Consider the following 12031-nt stretch of genomic DNA (forward strand, 5'->3'; position numbering starts at 1 on the left):
AGTTTTTTAAAACATTGACACAACATTCATAAATTAAATTCATACTTTCTGGCACACTTTTTCTGTTTTGCTTCCATTTGATGTAGAGTTTGATTAGTTTATTTTGGATGTTCTTCATTACTATTAGCAATGTAGCGATACGTGCAAATGTCATGTGCTGTGGATGCTGTGCAAATGTAGTTCTGAACTATTATTTCTATGGCTATCTCTTTCTTATTTCTATTCTAATTTCTATTTATAATATTTCTATTCAGAAGATGGGGAAACTGAGGCAGAGAGCAAGAGGCTAATTCACTTGTCCAGCATCATACGAATAATCATTGCTGAGGATGGGGAATAAAAGCCAAGTTCCTGAAATGAAAGTATGTTACATACTGATGGAAAAGGACCATAAAAAACCTAGGTCTTATAATTCTCTACTTGGGAAACAACTAGGTAAGTTGCTGAGTTTCCCCATAATTTCGGCCATTCTTGGCAGCTGTGGGCCTTTCCTGCTGCTTGTCTGTTTGTCTGTTATTCTTTATCCTTGACTCCTTTGTACATACAACTCTCTCCTGCATTTGCCCAGAGCAAGGAAATTTTTACCCAAGACTAAGACATATTAGAAGTTATAATAGTATGAACAGTCTTCAAGAGGCCTTCATCTTTGGTTTCCCAGCTACACTACACCTTCATAACTAAAGTTTATTGTTCTTGGAGAAACTCAAATAATTCCAGTGTGCATTTCAGCAAGCACCTCCTGTGTGTTCTCTGAGACCTTCTTCCCAAAACTTGACTCTCCTCAAACATGATTGCCTTTGAAATAAGAGCTGTCACTGGCCTAACTGTCAATCAATGTCAGCTATGCTATTTTTCACGTTGGAGGAGGCCATTTCAACTAAAAGCTAATTGTGCTTTTCCCAAAAAATGAAGTACGGTAACAAGTGGCTTGGTGCAATGGTGATCAGACTCTTCCAGGGCCCAGAGCCAGGTCATCATTGTACCATGAATGGCAAATATCTGAGAATGGGAACAGCCATGAAAGCACAGCAGGAGGTTATGGGATGGCTGTGCAACACAAGGATCATGGCCCATGTACTTCAGAGTCATGGAATCATAAGTTTTTAGCATCCCTGTGTTTCAAATGAGACAGTCACAAGGCCTTAGGACCAGCCAAAGAATAATCAGTGCTTTTTCAGATTACAGAGGGTAGATTCACCAGTTTGTTCAGTTAAGAGGGCGTCTGGGGTCAAAGTTCAGTCAGAGAGAACTCAACCATGTCTGATTTTATGCATGTCCCTAATGTGCCTCTTAAGGAAAGCAAATATCGCAGCCATTTTCCACCTCGGCCTTATTGTCTTAATTATTTATCCCTCTCAGGAGCTGTTGCTGGTGCAGAAGCTGGAAATCTTGTGCAGGTGCAGACTCACCTGTTAAAAAGCAGGGTTCATTACTCCTGTGATCCGCATGTTGTCTAGCCAGATGTTTCTCCATCCCTCTATTACTCCATACTGTTCCCTTGTGTTTATATGAAGGTAAATGAACTTTCAGGACAGCAACTCAGCTGTGCTCCAGACATCTATCCTAGATGGAGACATATCTAAAACAGCATACTGCAGATACTTGAATAGTCATTCAAGTCTCCAGTGAAAAAGAGCAAAGGTGCTGCATACTTCTACAGCTACAATTTAGCCTAGAGCAAAAGGGAGCAGAGGCTAAGACAGCCTTTCTTTCTGGAAAGTCAGCTGTAAAGTAGCTGCTTAGACTCCTTACACGTCAGTGAGGAGAGACAGACTCATTCACCTGGCATCCCTCTGTTTTAGAAACTTTATAGGTTGGGATGAACACAGTCCTTCAATGTTAGGAACAGAAACTCTTGCTCAGTATGCACAAAAGCAGTTTTTAGAGGTCTGGGATCCAAGTCACAGTTAAGGCATGACTGAAATGTAAGTAATAACAATAGCTGGTTGCAATTTGCAATCTCAGCAAGGAATTTGAAGACTGTCTGAGCAAGGAGACTGAACTATACTCTCTCTCTAAAGTAGACACAACCAGCTGGGCTGGGGGCAGTGCTGATGAGCTAATGCCATGAGAGCTTTACTTTGAGGAGGAAATGGCTCTTGCAGGCCCTCAGCCCAGCTCCAAATCCCTTTAAAAAAATCCAACCTGGATCTGGGAGAGGGAAAAAGAAAGGCTTAATTCTTAAAGATCCAGTGCAAACAATAAACACAGTTTAACAGTCAGTAGGCAGATTAAACTGGCTGTGGATCAAAACACATCGGGAGTAGAGATTTATTGCAGAAAACAAGGCATGGAATAAACCCTGCTCTGTTGCTGGGGCTCTAACTGGTTCTACTGAGGAAAGGGAGGGGAAGAGAAAATTACACTGTCTTTATAAATAGGCATCAGCAAAGCTGTTCCTGGCATGTTTTCCTGCCCCAATCCATACCACCCAGTGGGGTAAATATCTCATTCTGATAATACTGCTGATTATATGGCTGTGGGATAAGGAATTTAATAAATTCCACACAGCATGTGAATGATAATCAGGCCAGGAGCTTTATATAAAATTGGCTTGTGACATATACCACTGGGATACAGGATAATTAAGGGAATATTCTCTCCTGTCCCTAAATCTCCAGAGACTGTAGGGCATGCTGAGCCTTCTGCTTCAAGGGATATAAAAAGAGCAAATGGGATGAAATCAAATGGGATAGTTTGAATACAAGTGAAATCTGCAAGGCAAAGGTACGTCCTCTATAGTCTGTAGCTTATGGAAATTTAGATGACCTGGTAAGTAACTATTCATCCTGCATCCAGGGTATGAGATATGCCTGTATGCATGTTTGATAGTTCATTTTGACTTCTGATTATAACAGTAAAAGCCTTTTTAGATGATATATACCCTGTCTGCCTGGGGACAAGAACAATATGATTCCCTACCCCACTGCTTTACTATTAGTCTGTCATGGGGATTTCTCATCTGAGTCATTCAACCCTGGGCTGGACACAGTCTAGTAAGAACGTACTTCCTTGTGCTTGAAATTTGTTGAATATGTTGCATAATGTGAAACTTAAAACACAACCTTGCACATCATGCGTTTCTGATTAGAATTCCCAGGCAGAAACTTTACTCATCCTGCAGCCAGTGTATACAAAATGTGCCTGTACACATATTTGGTTGTCCTTCCAGTTTCTTATTTCAGAAGAAGCCTTACCAGACTGCATGTGCCCATTGTCCTGTGCAACCTGACAGACCTTTGGTGGGATGTTCAGAAATCTTGAAGGAATTGGCATTGCCTTTTTTTTTTTTCTCCTTCCTTCCTTGCTCTCTACTTGTCTGTGAACCTGAGAAACCTTTACAAATTTCCCCATTCTGCTGAGCACTGGCATGTGCTCTGTATGTCCAAAAAGCTATTCGGCGTGAGCAGCGCTCCAACCCAGGGTGGAAGAAGTTGTTTTGTTGATGGGGGAGATTGCACTGTCCATCTCCTGCTGTGTGAGCTGGAGCATATGCCACATAAGGTAGCACGAATGGAAGGATTGCATCTTCTCCCCGTAGCCATCATGGAAATTGGCTTCTGAGTTTGCTGTGAAGCAGCTGGAGCATGCTAAACTTTTTGGTGTCTGCTTCCAGTGGACATAAAACCCTGAAGAAGTGTCAGGGTATAGATAAAGAAGAGCTCAGTGTGGGTTTTTTTTTTGTTTTGTTTTTAGCCTTGTTGTTCCTGTGTTTTGGAAATAACAGGTTAAAAGTTGTGTGTTAGGTGTGACTCAAAGCAGTGTTATCTATCGCTAACCAGAGCTTTGGAGTTTTTACATCAGCAGGCTTTCAGTGCAGACTTGGTGCATTTCAGTGGGTAGGTCTCCAGAGTGTGAATAAAATAAGGGAATTACTATTTTTAATTAAAAAAATCTGTTTCATCCACAGTTGTCTTTTGTACAGGTCAGCTGCTGGGTTGGATTGTGTATTTACAGGACCCCCTTCCACAGCTCATCTCAGCTGCCTGGGCTATAGGGATAGCTGCCTCTTCATCTACTCCGCAGAGAAGGGACTGACACACACTTTGCCAATGAGTTTCATAACAGCTCGCAAGACAGGAGATCAGGTATCCTGGCTCTGCCCCTGGCTCTTGGAGAAGAACGTGGCTGAGGGGGCTGATATGGGGTAACAAAGCTCATTCAGCCTGAAAGACATTGCAGCTGAATAGCGAAGATATAGGTTTACTGTGCTGTAGTCCTGCTTTGTGGCCTACGGTGACCTACGGTAACCTCTGTGTTAGCGCTGCTGTGAAATATGGCAGCAGCTTGAACTCGACTGTCTTCCATAATTGGAATTTACTGCCTTGGTCAGTAATAAGGACAAAGAAATGTGCAGTATCAGTCACAGCAAATTATGAGTGTCTGAACCAGAGTTAGCTCAGGGGACTAGCTCTGAGGTTACAGGAGTACTGGTATGAGAGCAACATCTGTCTATTCTTCCCACCTGTCCCTGAAGCAATCTTATGTCATTACTTCTTGGTGCATGCCTTTTCAGCTAGGGTAGAAAAAGACAAGACTGTAATATGCTTGAATGCTCTCTATTTGTAATGCTGCTGCATTCATCAATATGAGGATCATCCTGTGGAGCACAGTGCTTTCAGAGTGATCTTTAAAAAAAATCAAGGGAATCTGATAGATTTGAGAAAAGCTTATTTTTGGAAAGTGTATTTTTTTTCTATCATTTCCTTTTTAATCAAAGGGATTCTGCTCAGAGCTTGCTTTCAGTGTTTTATTTGTTTTTTTTAATGGAAATCTTTACACTATGGAAGTTTCTATAAAACTGAGAATTTCTGATTCAGCCTCTTCTATGGAATCATAGCTAGTAATCTCCATTACAACCATTTCCTGGCTATTTCCAATAGTCATCTGAGTTGATAAAAGTCTGCTCTGTTTTCTGATGATAAAAGATCAGGAAACTGATCTTCAGGAAACCAATGCCCAGTTTCTCAAATCCTCTAATGTGCAAAGGATTGAACCACTGACTATTTTATATTTGTTCTATTTTATTAGGTCTATTTCAAGGCTTATGGGGTGATAAATGTAGGCTCATTCTATAGGTGTGGACACTAAGCTATAACCTTCTAAGCAGCTAATGGCTTTTTCTAATATTATGTTAGACAATTTGCAAGATAATATGATATACCTTTTCCAGATTAATTCAATCCTACTTCCCTTTATTTCAAAATTCCCATATTCACCATGCAGTTGAGCACCATCAGTTTGCTTCTTAATTAGTCAATTGCTCTCAGTTGTTATAGAAATTTCTTTGGTTTCTAACCTTTTTTTTTTTCCATTTACACTCTTTTAATTTCTTTTGAGTTGTTCTGTGCGTTAGTGCTTCCACTGTCACAATGGCTTTCATGAGACTGAAGGGAAAAGCAAACACCTTTCTGCCCGGTGTTTTGAATCTACTTCTTCTCTCTTAATAAAAAGCAGTGTTCCATCTGCTCTTGAATGTGCACATCTCTACTGCCATTCCCATCCCAACCTCACACCCCTCCAGCTGTACGTATGTTTCTTATTACCAGACAAGTCTGTGGAGGAGGACAGCAATTATTTGCTTGGTCCCCATCTGAAACAAATTCCCAAGATGAAGGATGGCTTCTCAGATTGAAAGTTCTTGTACAAATAATGCATTTCAGGTCCTCAACAGTTTGGTTTCTTTCAAAAAGGAGCATCTTTCAGAAGACAATGCTATAGGGAACCTATTATTTTTGTTTCATTTTATTCTTGGGAAATCTTATTATTGACATAGATTATCTGAGTGATGTTTCTTATGACTTTGCAACAGGTGGAAGAGTGAACCACTCCAAAAACAAGTTGAGGGCAGACAGTTTAAATACCCTAGATTTATCCAAGAAAATCACCTTGTTCTTTGCAATCAAACCTACTTATATATTTATTTATGTATTTATTATATTTAGCCTTTTTGGGAAGCAGGGGGAAGAAGTCATGTCTGCAAAGGGCATAATGGAAGCACTAGCTTTCTTGTGGCATTTTTGAATCTGAAGACTGTGATCTGGAAAAGGAGATAAATCTTGAGGGACATAAACATACATATATGTATATATGCATATACCTGTGTGTGTGTGTATATATGGATGTATGCTTATATACATAAAACTGTTATTGTTCCTTTCAGTGACATCCTGCAGTGGACACAAATGGTCACAAAATATAAACATGAATGCAGACTGGCAGCTAAATGCCTCCAGGAAGATCTTGATGAAGCTCATTGGTCAAGTTCACATTCATGCTGTTTCAAGCAGGTTGGTGTGGAATTAATATAATCATGTGTGATTGCACCTGGAAAATTTAACCATTGTAAAACTTCACATATTTGCATAAATACTCAATGTATCTTCTCCTGTCTGTGTTATAAAATTAGATCTTTATCATAAGTTTCCTTATGATTCTGTGATATTTTAATGTTTGTCCCTCCTCAACAAACAAAAAATGCTTTCCTTTATCAAGGCAGATTGACTTATGCAAGCTGCATTGGACAAAGAAAGCTTCTTTCTGGGTATCCTGTGGAGAGTGAAGTTGTCAATATTAAACACTCAGAATTACCATGTAAAGAGAATGTTAGTCTGAGTGGTAGGGAGGCAGCAGGTTTGCCGTAGTGGAAAACAAAGTAAGATGAAGAGTTGTATCCTGCGATGATGGGCAAAGGGTAGTAGAATCGGCAAAACGCTAGAGAGGCAGATCTGGATACCACTGGCAGCCATAGGTCAAATGAGAACAGGAGAAGAAGGAGCGAGAAGAGATGTCAAGTGTTGTCTTGAGAGTAAGTTCATATAGTTACACTCAGACATCCTTGGTGGTCCTGGGAGCTTCAGGTCCTTGTGGGCTCATAACTACATCATTTTGGAAGCTTCCTTCTGCTATCCGAATGGATTTTGCAGCAGTCCCTTGCTACTTGACCTGAGATTGCGGTTATTTATGACCCCGTTCTCCTCCTCCTGGCTGGATTCATTCCACTGCAGCTATCCAATGGGATTCAAATTTCCTTTCTAAAATAAATGCCTGTCCTCCATCAAACTTCTTCCTTGTGTCCACCTCAGTTTAGCAAATTAAATAGCCGCAAAGTATTCCCACTGGCTGCTGCTTTCTCCTGTTTGCCACCTCCTCACGTGACAACTTTGGGATGGAAACATTGCTTCTGTGTCCCTGACTTCCTTCTCCAGGACAATGTTTTTCTCTTTAATTTTATTTCTCTTATGGAAACGGCCCTTCTGGGGGAAGGTCATGTTGTTTGTGTTGTTTTAGGAAGGCAGGGAATGTATTGGGTTTTTACCCACAGCAGCTAGAGCACAGTATGTTGTTTCTACAAATGGGCCACTATGGTGTTTTGTTATGAAACGGCTTTTGATATAGGATAGCTGCAGTCTTATAGCTTCCAAATATATTCCAGCCTTCAATAAAAATGACAAATCTCTCTGTCCCCACAGGGTATGTACATACATATGTTTTCAAGGGCTCAGTTGTGCCATCCTGAACTTAAACTGAGAACAGCTGACTTACTGTTGAGAGACAAGTGTTGTCTGCATCTCTTTCCCATCTCTTCTGCCTCTGCCTGTCAGATCTGGACCTGGACTGACCAACTTTGGGAAAAAATAAGGGACAAGAAATGGTGTCAGAGTTGTCTGGTTATAATGTGTATCCTGAGATGGTGTAGTACTAAAGAAAGGAAGTTGGGCAAAGAAGAAGGACTCTTCTCCTTCCAGATTGTGATGTGGGGTATTGGTTTAAGTCAGGCTGTACAAGAGCCTTGCCCAAACTCAATCCAAATTAACTTGAAGTTATCAGACTTTCAAAGACTGTTTCTTGAGCAGTGTACATGAATGTACTGAGTCCAGCAGTGTGGCAGGGTTTTATAACTGTTGAGGTTCTGTTACCATTTTACAAATAACTTTTTGTTGTTGTTGTTGTTTTCATCATTTCCTGTGACCAGCAAGATTAAGCAGGGACTGGAAAAAAGAGACCAGAGCAGTAGTCAAAACACTAAGAAAATTTGTGAAACAGTTTTACTGGCAGAAGCACAAAAGATTTCTCCAGACTAAGTTCAGAGAAATGTCCAAGCTTTAAAGTGTTTGCTTTTCAAATTCATCTTTGAATTCTTATGTGGTTTGCTCATCAGTGTCACAGCAATAGGACACTGCATTTCCCTGGAATAATCAAATATTCCCTTAATGTTGCCAGGTGACCCTTAGGTCCTGCAGTAACATTATTCAGAGAGACAGAAATGGGTCCTCAAGACAAAGCCTGCCCTTCAGCCTCCCCTTTCCTGTTTTCAGGAAAGCATCAGGTCATTCAGAGGAGGATGCCCATGAGCCTGTGAGAAATTTTGACATGAAATGGTGGATTTTGAGGAAATGTTCCAACCACCTAGGGCTGGAATCTTGCAAGCGTTTATTCTCCATGATGTATGCGGTAATTGCAACCCAGAAACAAAGCCATATGCCAAAGGGCTCTAAGTAGATAGTGAATTTTCCATTTTCATTATATAACAATAGCAACAATGATCTATTTATAGTCAATAGCAAGATGTTTAGTAACTGATCAAGATCAGTTCAGGGCATCAGTTCCTTCTGGCTGGGCATTAAACCTCCAGGAAATATCTCTCTGCTCAGTTGTTATTGCCTCATTATTTACACTAACTATCACAACCATTTGTATAAATATTTGCTTTTCTGATACTGGCACCATGAAGGAGTTCAGGTCAGGACATTGTCTGCATATTGTAGAGCATTACAACATGCAAATATTTAAGTAAACATGGAAAACAACAGAAGGCTTCAAAACTGACTGAGAAATGAAGGGTTCAGGCTTAGAGCACCTGCTCTGTACAGTTGGCTTTTATTAAAGCATACAATGTGTAGTTTTGCAGGAGGTCAGAGCAGATGATCTAATGAGTCTTCCTGCCCTTCAAATATAGAGATTGTGTTTCTTTAAAATCAGCGTAAGTGAAGCCAGTAAAGTGAATTTAGTCTTGTCCATTTAGATTATCACAAAACCAGTATCTGGAGGAACAGTTTCCCTGGTACCTCTTTTTGTTTCCAGTCTTTTGTCATGGGAAGGGAAAGGGGTTATTTGTAGTCATTGAAGATGTCTGCATTCCCAAACGCAGTGTCTGCAGCCAGACACTGTTCACTGTGATAGGCATAGACTGAACTTTGCTTCTGCTCAGTTACGCTTCCTGGGTGTTTATCTTATTAGGCTGAATGATGAGCAAAATGTAAAATAAAATATGTCCTAAGCATATCAGCATATTGGAATTTAAGAGCTCTTCCCCTTGTAATGAGCTGAGGAATTACAACACAAAGCACACCTTTCTCTCAAATTGACTGATTAGCATGATAAAGTTAAACTCAAAGCAACTTGTTCTTAACCTGTATTTAGCCTGAAGTGTTTTACTTGTATTTCAGACCTGACAAGGGCTCATGTGTCCAAAAGCACGTGCCTGTTATTTTCCAGCTATATCAGTTAGTCTAATTAAAAACTTTACCTCTTCCTACAAACTTTGCCTCAGGAATCTACATGGCTAAGCAATTTTCTTCTGTGTCATTATTTAAATCTGGCACAGTTTTAAACCATTAGGAGCATCTTACATATGACCAACCTAATTTCTGAAGGCACTGGCCATTGCACCTATAGTTTAAAGTTGGTATCAGTTTCACATATGGAAAAGGCCTTGCAGCCAGATAATATAGGAGCTAGATAAACTTATTTATGAAAGAAAAGATTAAAGGGTGCCTTGAGCACTGCCAAACAGCTGTGCAGGCAGAAATTTGGATGTGTAATTGCATAGATGAAGAAATTACTAGATCCAGTCCCAGACATAGAAGTCAGAAGTCTGTGATTGTTAAAGTGAAATTTCTTTACATTTATTTCCTTAGAGAGTTTGATAAAGGAACTATGTGACAGAAGATGTGGTAAATTCTCTATCACTTAGTATCTATATAGAAAGTTTAGTACCCAACAACCCAGTTTTTAATTTTGTGGACTTGACAGAAGAAGCAGTAGAGAGCTGAACAGCCCATGTTCTGCTATAGGATACAGTACATGATCAAAAAAGTTCCTTCCACTCCAGCTAGAGACAGAGCACCTCTGGTAGATAGAGAATGGAAGGGGTATTTACACATTAAGGTGACCTCTGCTCCAATAGATTAGTTCAAAGAGGCTGCATTGTCTTGCAACAGGAGTATCCTGCTGGCTTGCCCTAAGCCTTTGAAAAGCAGCAAGATGCCAAGTTTACCTACTCATTGTGTGTAAGGCCAACATCAATCCTGAAGTTAGACAAGTTTAGATTGGCCCCATTGTGGGTGGGCACACTGAAACTTTTGAATTTCATTAAATGGTGGAGTGTTTGATTTTGTTTTCTTTTCCACCAGGCTGCAATTCTTAGCAGGACTTTGTGACGTGAAGAATGGGTATACCTAGAGCCTCAGCCTGTATAGTCCACTGGTAAGTCACTGCAAAAGCAATGGCTGTTTTGTTCATTCCAGTGAGATAAGGGCTGAGCAAACACTTCACATGGGATTCCCAGCCTGCTGAATGGGGTTGTCTGATTTGCCTTGCCAAACCCAAGATTTGGAGAGGTTGCTCAGCAGATGCTCTGTCACAGTGTGAGGGAAATATTTCATAGCAAGAACGCTCTTTCTGACAGCAGTTCAGAGAAGTCTGTGCTGCAGGAACATGGAAGAGGAGGGAGCAGAAGGCTTTGTTCTGCAAAGTTGTGACTGATGTGGCTCTGGGTGGCCATGCTGCTTCTTCCACTCTTACACAAGAGCCTTATGCTCAACTTTGCAGCCTTAGGAGTTTGTGGAGCATGCAGATTTTCTCTTGGTAGTACAGGCTTCTCGACAGCTCCTTAAGTCTAATGGCTAGTTTTTCTTAACTATCTTTTGTAGATCTCTTAAAAATTGTCCATTGAACATATGGGTTGGCTGAAAATTCATTTGATAAAATGCTAAAGTTTTAAGCGGTATTAAAGTGACCTAAAAAATCCTCTGCCTTTAGAGTTCTGTACTGGAATTCATCTCTGCTGCATGCTTGCTAGCCTATAACTCTTGCCAGCTTTCACTCATTCTATGCAATACAGCAAAAGTTAGTTTCCATAAGCTGGCACCTCCTCTAAATGCCAGCAGTTAAATCCTGTTATTTTAGGGCCTGATCGGGGGCAAAGCTGAAATTAGGTTACAGCTCAGAAATCTGAAGATTATCAGTAAAGTTTTCTTTGAGACATTGAAGAGCCATGGCTCAGGAGTTGGGAAATATCCTATTAGGTATAATAAAAAACCTAGGTTTTAATTGCTGCCAAAAAATTGACAATCCGAAAGTCAATTTCTGTTAGAAGCATTTGTTCCTTCAATTTAAAAAAAAAAAAAAGAGAGAGAGAGAATAAAAGGACAAAACCAGGAATTGTTTTCATTTTCAAAAACAATTTCTTTAGCTTGGATTGGGGGAGGGGAGAGGTGCAGTATTTTTTAAAGAAATGCCAAAAATTTCAATGGAAACAAAATTTTCCACAGTTTGAATATCCTCTGTGTCCAAAGGCTTTTTTTTTTTTTTGTCAAAACAAAGTGGAAAAAAGAACACAGGCAGTTCTTTCTGGGTGTTTCATTTAGGAAATGTAGGTTATTGATGTCTAAGCTTAAGTTCATACGGCATGGTTTCTAAGAGATCACTTATGTGGATTGTTCTGAGGTTTCTCCTTTAATAATAGTAAAAACAATAATTATTTTTTGCCTACAGGACTGTAATTGAGAACAGCACCTTCCATTCTCTTGTTTGTTTTTCCTTTTCCAGATGTGAGATGAAGACCTGATCTGACTGACAGATTAAATGATTTTGACCCATCTAATATTCAAATAAAACAATCACACATAATTAAAAATATCTGTTCTAATCAAGAGTCTTTGAGAGCAAATTAGTCTTCCCTTCTTTCTGTTTCTTGCTTGGTGAGTTCACTTTCAAGGTACGATAATAAATGTGTCCAAACTTGATC

At 39.9% G+C, this 12031-nt stretch overlaps 1 long non-coding RNA gene across 1 annotated transcript; it reads left to right on the forward strand.

Annotated features, from left to right (window-relative positions):
• Positions 1 to 350: 350 nt before the first annotated feature.
• LOC136992315 (uncharacterized) lies at positions 351 to 10488 on the forward strand. The gene is made up of 3 exons (XR_010884497.1): positions 351 to 435; positions 6164 to 6290; positions 10416 to 10488. It is a non-coding gene; the product is annotated as an uncharacterized lncRNA (long non-coding RNA).
• The last annotated feature ends 1543 nt before the right edge of the window (positions 10489 to 12031 follow it).

The sequence above is a fragment of the Apteryx mantelli genome, chromosome 6 (assembly GCF_036417845.1).
Source record: "Apteryx mantelli isolate bAptMan1 chromosome 6, bAptMan1.hap1, whole genome shotgun sequence".
Lineage (NCBI taxonomy): Eukaryota > Metazoa > Chordata > Aves > Apterygiformes > Apterygidae > Apteryx > Apteryx mantelli.